The sequence below is a fragment of the Tinamus guttatus genome, unplaced genomic scaffold, assembly GCF_059628265.1.
Source record: "Tinamus guttatus ecotype Peru unplaced genomic scaffold, ASM5962826v1 Tinamus_guttatus_pri_ptg000104l, whole genome shotgun sequence".
NCBI classification, from domain to species: Eukaryota; Metazoa; Chordata; class Aves; order Tinamiformes; family Tinamidae; genus Tinamus; species Tinamus guttatus.
In genome coordinates, this window is record NW_028288638.1 from 3,290,044 (window position 1) to 3,300,760 (window position 10,717).

The following is a 10,717-nucleotide window of genomic DNA, read 5'->3' on the forward strand; positions in this document are numbered from 1 at the left end:
TCTCAGACCTGCTTTTTTGTCCCTCCTACAGCTATCACTTGTTATTCTCAGCATTACCATATTTTCTAAGAGAAAGACTATGAAAACCAACATAAGCACTTGGCAAATACGATTGAGGTTGAATGGTTCATGAAAGATCATCGTCCTCCTTCACCTCCCAGTGTGCCTCATGTAGGTTACTATAGGTTTGAAGGGGAGGGTATTTTTTTTCCTTTCTCCTTCTGTCTGAGTATACATAGTATCCCTTAAAAAATCTATCCCATTCAATACTGAACTGTTAATACTTGGCACACACCTCAACAAAATACAGGTTACATCTAGCAATAAGGGTGATGAGCTAAAAGATCTGTTTCTATAAATTTATTGATTTTTCAGGCATTAGAGGGGACAACTTCACAATACGGTTATCCTTCTGAGTCCACGAGAACATCGTATATGAGGAACATCAGGAGAAACAGTTTTATCAAGCACATCTTTCTTTTTTATGCCCCCTCTTTCCTGCTGCTCCTATTTCAGTGCTGACTTTCGGGAAACTTTTGAAACCGAATTGCCTCTATTTCCTCTACCACTCCAAATCTTCATGAAGGTTATGTAAAACGGCTACTGCTCCAAAGCAGAATGTCTAGAGCCACTGAAAAAGGAGGAGAGAATCATCTGAACCAATTCCACGAGGTCTTTCCAGGGGCAAACTTTAGTTTCGTGATAAATACCAGCATGTTCCACCTTAAAATTTATTGGCAAAAGTCAGTCTCTTATTGGCAGAGTTATTGGCGGAAGGCTGTCTCTAATAGATGGGTGATATATTCATGGACGACAGTTTATGATTCTGGCACTGCTGTAGTTTATGGCTGTCTTGGAATGAGTCATGGTTTTCTCTATTTTTTTTTTCCCAAAAAGCATTCCAGATCCACTCAGATACTAAAATTCAACGCAGCTCTGTTTTTGCATTACAAGTCCTTCTTAAGGAGCAGAAGTCTGAATTGTGTGGTGAGAAAATGTCAACAGTCTATACAGTTATAAGATAACTATTGACAGAAGCTTTTTTCTTTCTTTTTTTTTTTAAAGCAACAACAAACTATAGCTAATTGCTCAGAAACATGTGAAGGTTGCACCGTAACGGCAAGGCACTTGTCAGCTAAAACAGCTCCCTTCCACCCACAGAAAGGGTAAATCAGGTAAGGTGGTTGCATCAACCCAAACTGACTTATGTTGCACAGAATGCAAAGTGAGTGATACACGCTGCAGGCAATCCAAGACCTTGCAGGATGAGCCCCGCACAGCTCCACATACGGCGCGAGAGCTGAAGAATGCCGTACACCACTTAACATCGCTACTCCTGCTGGCAGGGCTCCGAGCAGGGGGAGGAACGCTCAAGCTGTAACTCATGATGTTGAACACGCACTAGTTAGTTTACTGCTCAGTACTAATAAAAGGTTTCCAAAGAAGACTGACTCCTATGCAGCACGCAGACTTTCCTTGCACCACTTCCAAGAGAGCTTCACACTTTCTGCAGAACCAGCATGAAATGAGATCCTCTTATTCACCTTGTCAGGGAGACTTGTGCAATGGAGCCAGTGTTTGCTGTGACCTCTAAATGGTCTGAGAGAAACGTGACTGATAAATCTAAACACAACCATGAAAAAAATAAACCTAAACATGACAACTATGAACTATTTTAGAACACAAGTCCTGCAGGTGCTTCTTCCCCCTTTATCAAGGCATCATTTCTTGAAGTACTCTATCCTATGGCTTAGATAGTATTAGTTTTCACTAGAGGGACAACACTTGACAGATTTTGCAGACATGTCACAATAAATTAATGCTGATTATTAAAATCCCAAGAAGCAAACCTGAATTAGTGGGAATGACAAAAAAAGACAAGAAACTGTGTAATTCAGAGGCTGGACAAAATTATTTATGTTGCAAGTGTTTCTAGAAAAAAAAAAGGAAAAGCTTGCATGGCACCAACGCTTTTCAGCAGGGAAAAGAAAAGATCAGGAAATAAAAGAATGTATAATGCAGGAATATTGAACAAAAGCAATGCTGTTTCTATCACATACTGTGTTTTCATTCAGATTTAAAGAAACATAAGTCAGAAGATACTTGAATCAAAAAACTAAATCAAATATTTTAAGACAACTACAAATACAAAAATGTTTTGATGAACATAAACATATTTTGAAAATTTCAAGTCTCACAAAAGATCATGTTTTTTCTCAGTCAATTCTACTAAACAAAGAATTGGGTCTTTAGCTTCAAATATGCCTAATATTTTGGAAAAATCAGGACGAGCCCCATCAAATTTTTGTGGTTTTAAGTTCATTTCTACATTTATTTCAAAGATTTCCTCCCAGTAATTCTTTGGGAAGCTTTTCTGTCCTCTCCATCTATTCTGTCTATTGGAATATTTTCCCTGGCATAGCTGTCAACACAGTTTAACACAACAACAACAACAAAAGGAACAGTACAGATACAGTCTTATTAAAAATATTAGTGCAAGAGACTGCACTAGAATATAATTTGTACTGTATCTTGTAATGACTACACATTTATATAAGTGAGTATTTGTATTAACTTGAATTATTTTTTTAATTAGGAAGTGGTACACCTTTAGTTAGCTTACAAACTTGTTTGTGTCTTATTTTACATATTCCATGCCAGAAAACAAATGATCTTCCCCTCTCTCACAAGTTTGGAGATGGTAATTTGTGCACATTTCACTGGATTTCCCTCCAGCATATTTATTGTTTGGAGCTCTATAGAAAGAATGGGAGAGTAACCAAAGAGAACAGATACCACAGCTCCAAGAAGAGCATATTTGGAGCATGCTAGGAGCATAAGCATAAGGGAAGGGATGTCTGTCTCATCTTGTAAGAAAATTCTGAGCTGGTTGCGCTATCTAATTTGGGGATGGAACCTACAGCCCATGCAATCCTTTTGTTTTCATGGACGCAAAGATAATGCGATATAGCAATGCTTTGATAGCCCTAACTATCGTTCAATATTAGATCTCATTTTTGTTTGTTTGTGGATTTTTTTTTTGTTGTTTGTTTGCTTGTTCATTTGTTTTGGTTTGTTTGCTTGGTTTTAGAAAGGAGCAGATCCTCTGAGGTTTTACACTGCTTGTGGCACCTTTGCTAGCAAATATGACCCACCAAATGACTGTATCCACCCATCCCTCAGAAGTCCATGTACAGCACAGAGGATACTCCATGCATTACAGTTATTTTCCTTTCTGGCCAGTGATAGGAGTGACATAAGAGCATCCCCAACCACATCACAAGTGTCACAAGGTATTCTGGAAACACTAGGTTAAGACTTTATGTTCAGCAGAGTTTTAGAAAAAGCGTTTTTACTTGTTTCCCTTTTCCCAGCGTCATGTTCCAGCCATGGTCCTGGCTGTTTTTCACACAGTCAAAACTTACATCTCTCTGGACACCCACTAGCAACTCAAACAAGAGAGCACAGATTTCAGCAGAAGAATTCCCACAGGGGAGTCCATTCCTCCAGCTTTCCTTCCTGACCCTTCTTGCCCTCTCTCTAGGGCTTTTTTGCTCTAATTAATTTGTATATTTGACAACGATCTAAATACCTGCAATCACCAAAGATCAGTTCTGTATCAATGTGCGGTCTTGTATGCCTAGAATTTTAAAAGTTGGCATTTCCCTTCTCAGCAGTGCAAGAGACAAGTCATTTATTCAGCTATGTCTCATTTTGAAAAGTGCCTTGGAAAAGTGCCTCCATATCAGGACCTCAGCTGTTATGATATCTGTGTTTTGGGTGTTCCAACAGCAGCTGAAATTCCCAGCCCTGCATCAGTGCCTATATATACTTGTACAGTGCAGTGAGAATTGCTGTCTCATGGGAGTGACATAAATGCAGCCTTATAGATGATTCCATGTCTAATTCAGAGGTGAAAAAAAAATGTCTATCTCTGCATGGGATTCTTATCTGTAAATCTCAACCTTGACTTACATACCAAAACCAGCCCAGCATTTCCTCATTAAAAAAAAAAAAAGTGATAGCTCCTTCTCCTATGGTCAGTAACTTCATGGCTTAGTTGCTAACCTGGAGGGAGGAGAGCTATTTCCAAGACCTTGACTCTGCACATTTTGGAGTAGTCTAGTTCAGTCAAGTCTGAACATGCTATTGCACCTTCTGAAGCAACTCTCTGTCTTCCCCATTTTATTCATCATTAAATACTGATGAGATCAGAAATGTGAATTTGAGTTTTTCACATGCTATTTGCATATATTTATTACCTGGCTGTACTTTTTTTTCTACTCTCACTGAGTAATTAAATATTTTTAAAGAGAAATATGGTGTCTCAGATTGAGATTAAGTCAGTCTCATTGATTGAATCTGCCATCTTCCTGAGGATGGGAAAAAACAAAATAAGATCCCTACTCCAGAAGAATGTGAAATGTGAAAGTGAATCTCACAAGCACTGGCCTGGGAGACAAAGTCAGCAATATGCTGTCTCAGCTAAGTCAGAAACATCTCATCTTAGGCACTACTGCCTTACAAGAAGGGAGAGAAAACATAAAATCCCCTCTGTATCCCTCCAAGTCAGTCTTTTGCCCTTCAGATTCTCAAGTCCCATCTCTACCTATGAAGTCCTTTCCAAGGGGAAAGCATCTAGCTCTCTTTCCTCCTTTTGGGACTCAAAACCTATATAAACCCACAGCCAGAATACGGTCTCAAGTTCCTTGGCTCCTTGGTGCTGAGCAGAACAACCTGTACATAAATACTTTCCAAAATCTGCCACCAGAGTTTTCTTGTTAAGTCAGTGGTTTCCAAGGTGCTTATCATCACCAAGGCTTACTACAAATTAAATCAGAGATGAATTTTGCTCATTAACTCTCTTCAAACCTGTGGACTTAAGCCAGGAATGAATTGGAACATTTTAAAAGAGATACATATAAATTCAGGAACAAAACAGATTCAGAAGGGAAGAATAGAAAAGCAGGATTTTTAAAGAAGCTTGAATAAAATCAGTGGTTTGACTGGCTGAAGAGGATCCCACCAAATGTAGTATCCTATAGTCCTATTCATTATGAGGCAGAAAGGTATGCTATGATACTATATCTAAAGAGAGAAAAAGTAATTTTGTCCTCAAGAAAACAACAACAACAAAACCAATTCTGTTCCCAAGCAAACAAAACAAAAAGCACAGAAGCATTCCCCAAAAAGAGGAACCTGATGAGAGGAGTGCATGACCTGCTCTCTTCGGAGTTGAGAGGTAGCACACTCCTCTGTGTCACCTGAACTTGCTCTTGCCATTTATACTTAATCAGCATCAGTCCTGATAAATTATTTACCCTGGAGGAATGTAACAGGATGCCAATTTGTCTGTGCACACGCTCTTGTACTGTACTAGACTAAATAAGCAGGGCTGGGTGCTGGTAAAGGGCCCTGATTCCTGCCGGAGGACCCTATCTAGGCTCTCCATTGCACAGCACCAGAGTCCTGCCGTGACACCGAGCAAGTCTGGTGCATCCTTGACACGAGCTTCCTTAGGAGGGAAGTCCAGGGTAGCGGTCACGCATCAACGTACGTTAGACAAAACAGGTTGCAGAAACGATACGCTATCACCCAGTGCGGTTGACAGAGGAATGAAATCCAAGATACTATTTAGCATCCAGAGGAAAACAACAGCATTGATAGCCCAGATAAGGTAATCGTCGTTAACCTTACTCTTAAGGACCCGTCTTAATACTGCAAAAGCTAGTTTTGATTATAAAAGTAGACGATCTTATGCAATGTATTATCCTTAAACTGCTGTTGTGTTCACACTAGTGCTTGTTAGACAGCACAAATTGCTTTCCATGCACAAAGAGTTAGATAATGTTGAAGTGCCAGCAAGGGGCCTTGCTGTTAACTTCTGATTGCTCACTAAGCTGTTTAATCAGAAATGTAATATTAATTTAGCCTTGATCTTACAGATTTAATTTCTAGAGCTTTTCCAATTTAGGAGTGGTCCAGTAGTGCACCTGATTTAAACAGATCTGATGGGAGACTAGACAGTATACTAATGACTCATTTGCTTTTTTTAAAAAAAAAAAAAAAGACAAAAAACAAAAAAGAGAAAGATCAACCCAGGTCAAGTTAATAAACTTAGACAAAACCAGCTACTCAATAGCAATGTGTATGAAATAGTCTCCAAGAAAAAGGTATTTTAACAGGCAGACTGTATTTCCATTTTTTTTCTTTAGGTTTTCCATATGTTCTACAGAATAAGGCGCTACAAACAAGAATGAAACAATATCAGCTCCCCTTGGTATTCCTAAATACCCTCCTAAGGTCTCCTGGCATTTTAAGATCAAAAAGATGAAAATGCCATGATATAATCTGGGGAAACTGTTGTTAGAAGTGCCAATAGCCCTAAGAGTCTCACAAACAGTGACATATTGTGTGTTCCTCATAACCCATCAGAATAACTTCTAATCAAGACAATCAGAAACCTACCAGCAATTCAAAGGAGTTCATAAAGGAAACAACAACAACAATTTTGAGATGTGATTCTTAAAAAGAAAGTTATGCAGGCACACTGAAAGGAGTCAGGGTTCACATCCTGATCAAATCAAAATCTCTCCTCTGCTTATATAATATTAATTCATCCCTGGGTTACAAGATTACTCTGATGAGTCAGTCCCTTAGCCTTAAAATTGAAGAAATCCTAAACAAGTAAAATTTGCTTTTAACACAAGCTGAATTCCATTTTCAAGGAAGGAAAAGAAAGGGAGATATTCCATACCTCTTTCTAACTTCAAATCAGTATGCATCCTGATACATGAGCTCTATCACAATACTTTTATGAAAATTTTGGTGATAACCCCTGTTGAAATAAGGGCAAATTCTTCCTAAGGAGGACAAGAAGAAGAGAAAAGCATTAGCCTGGCTAGAAAACGGGAATGAGGGTGACAGGATGGAAAATAGAGATGTTGATCTGGATTCAGTACAGGATCAGAGATGGGAGGGAAATATGACTCTAAGTCACCCATCTGCTCTCCTAATACTGGAACAGAATGAAACTGTACCCAGTCTGCCCAGACATCACTCCTACACGCCTGGGTGAGCAAAGTGTGTAGCATATAGATGACTCCATTGGATTTATTCCACTTCCACTGGGAGAATTGCTGGCTGCCTTCTTAGGGCAATCCTTGGTTTGTTAGGTGGTGTAAAGGGAATAGCTCCCACCTAGGTCTGTGAAGCAATATTTTTAATTTTATTTCTAACTTTGTCTTCTCACTGTGGACCTAAAATTATAGCATGGGCAAGAATGCTCATTTGAAATATCTGCAAACTTTTCAAGCTCACTTAAGACATGATTAAATGTGGATATCTGAGTACAGTACCCACTATCTACAACAGTTTAATCAAAATCGATTCTAAGAGACCGTAATGATAGTTAACTTGCATGATGCTTTTGTATGCATTACTGAGAAAAGTGCCTAGAAAAATCGTGGCTAATATAAAACCTGAGTGTATTGTTTAGGGGACGTAAGTCACTCGAATCATACTTCTGCACTTATTTCAACTTTTCTTTAAAGTACCATGATAGTGGTACTTTAAATGGAAAATCCAGATCTGAATACATACATGTCCCTATTTATCACAGATCATACCATAGAGTATTCCTATAACTTACACATTCATCCCACAAAAAAGGTTTCCTTTCAAAAACCTTTTGCATTTGCCAAGACAATACTACCTAAAAATTCATTATTTAGAAAATCTAATCCATAAAACATGGAAAACAAAAGTTAACGGCAGCATAAATTTTAGTTCATAGTCAGACAACAAGACATCACTTTTCTTAAGAAAATACTTCATTATGAGATACAAATCTTAACTCTGTGTCTTAGAGTTGTCTGTAATATTTATGCTATCTAGATTTCAAAATGTAACAGATTTAAGCTACCCGTCTAAGTGCAATTTGTAAGTCAGAGGTTTTTTGGTTTGGGATTTTGTTTTGTTTTTAAATAAAGCTCATGGAAGCATGATTTCATAGTTATGATGTTGTACATTTGCTTTATCTGAGTTGCTTCAGAAGAATTCCAAACCAAAGTTAAATAACAAAGCTTAACAAAAGGAAACAGAAAGAATAAAACCATGTATTTTAAAGCTTTAAAATCTTATGAAACTATCCTACCATATGACAAGCAAAATATATAAATGCATTTCAGTGGTCTGAAAGAGAAAGAGAATATCAAAAGTCAAGCATAAGGCTGGTACAAAGAGCTCATAATTTTCATAAGAAATTTTCATAATTTCTTATTCTTCTATTGACCAAAAATGAGGCAGCAGACATGTAAAAGGCTCAACAAACTGGTATTTCACTTTCAGTTTTCATCAAGAAAAATAAAATTTTCAACTTTTTTTCATTGTAAGTGCTCTTAAACAAAAAAAGAGGATCTTGTGCATGTTTAGATCTTTCTTACAGTAGTATGGATGGGACTGCTGTAATCTAGAGGGACCTTGAAGCTTCAGCTGCGTCAATGCAATTAGTGCGCACGCTCAGCTTGAGCACACAGTGCTGCCAAAGACTCCAGGTATATAGGCAAGTAAACTAAACTCTGGATGGATTTTCTCCTAGTCAGCAGGCCTGGCAGAACTAAGTCTCTAATAACTCTAATAATTCCATCATGTCAGGATTTCCTCTGTTCTCATATATGTGGAGGGTCTAGGGCGAGTCACCCACTTATAGCATGTCTCATACTAGATGAAGAGGTCTCTGCTGGTGGTGAGCTGACCCACCTGCCTACAGCTTCTGAGTAACCTTTATTTCAGAGGTAAACCCCAGTCTCCCTCCCTCTGCAAAACAGATCAAAATCTGGACGTTTCACTTCATCCTTTAGTGAACAAGTCAAAAATGAGAGCAGTGCTCCAAAAGACAATGTGACTTCCTAGTATGTTTTTTTTTAAGAGTCTCTTTTTTTAAGCCTAGTATGTCCATGGAATAGCAGAAAACATATAAATATCCAGTACAGCAATGCTACCTGGCTCTGCTCTACCAGCACTCACTAACCCTCACTCCTTCACTGTGTTAACAGAATAGAAGTAATGTTCAAGCCACCAAGTAAATGCTGAAAATGCATACATGGACAATTCTGTATGGCATTTATTTTGACCTTTTAAGGGCAGTGCATTACATATGTTATACTACCTTCAGTTTTCCAGTGTGTTACAAGTTTGATTTTTGGAACATACAAGGCTAAAGATGAGTCTGTTGTAACTGAGCAACATTAACTCTTTTTTTGTTTTGGAAGTTTTTGCCCAATTCCCACATCATGTTTGCCTCCCGATTTCTTTTCAGAACATACATTCTCAACAATATGAACCCTTAAGTATATCTGCAATAAGCCCTTAACACTACTAATCTACATTCATTAATATTTTTAACTAGATTCTGCAGCACTTCTAAGACATGTTGCATGTTAGTCTGTGGAGCAATTTTTGGTGCCCCTACATCACTTTCTGGCCACATGGCACGCCTTATTATAAGCCAATGACAAAGAAAGGAAGAAAGAAGAAGATCAAGGCAAAATTAAATCACTTATTACACTAAACATGACCATTAAAACCCACTAAAATAGTTTTCTTTAAATGAGTTTCCATGCAAGAGTTACTACAGTTATCACATGTGCATTGGGTGCATAGAAGAGGTGGATTTTATGGCCTCAAAAAGGAAAGATGCAGGTCCAATATCTTTGTTAGAAACCCTGATCTCAAGTCTGTGATGTTATAAGTTGGCACCAAAATAGAAACACTCAAGTGATAGAGGAACGGACAAACTGCAGGCCACCAGATAGGAAAAAATACGATACCCTAATGTGAGGCCCCACAGGCAGGAAAGAAGATCTGGACAATGTTTCTACAGAGAGGAAAAGAGAGAGAGAGAGAGGCAGAGAAAGGGACTACAAATATATATGCACAAATTAAGACCAAAAGCAGAGATAAGGTAACATATCATATGATGCAGCACTGCCATTTACTCATTTAACAAAGATATATCGGGTGAGCCTACTCAACACTTATGCATGTACCATGCATTTGCTTATACATACTGAAATGCTTTATAAGCCTGATTCAAAGCAAAATTGACAGGAAGGTGTTTCTGCTCAGACAATACATTGCTGCATCCAAATACTTGCTACTCTCTCTATTCATCAGTTATCCTGTACTCTTTGTTGACTCCTGTCCCAACATCATTCTTTTAAAAAGCATAATAATAAGTTCATGGTAACCAAATGCCATCATTAAGTAGGCTTGTTTTTCCACTAGAGTATGGTAAAATTTGGAGTTGCTGATAGTGCAGTGGTATCAATTTCTGCTCTTCAGACTGAAATGTTCATGGCCACCATGCGACACAAGGTGTTAACTTCATACTTCATTTGATGTCATACTGGCAGCCTCCCAACAAATAGTTTATCTAGGTACTTGTATGGCACTCATCACCACAGTATCTGGTGTCTTCCAGAATTCTAACTGCATTATTATATGTGCTTATCCAAATTCTCTGGGTCTGCAGTGGAGTAACACCACTCAAAATAGCTCCTTCCCTCATTCTGAACTGCAGCCTCCAAACCTGACTGCTAAGATATCGTTACTGAAACACTTCATGATGATACCTGCCTCAGAGATCCCTGTGATGCTCTGCTGTGCCTTGTAAGCAAGCCATTGACTTTCGAAATAGAGCAACATTAACACATGC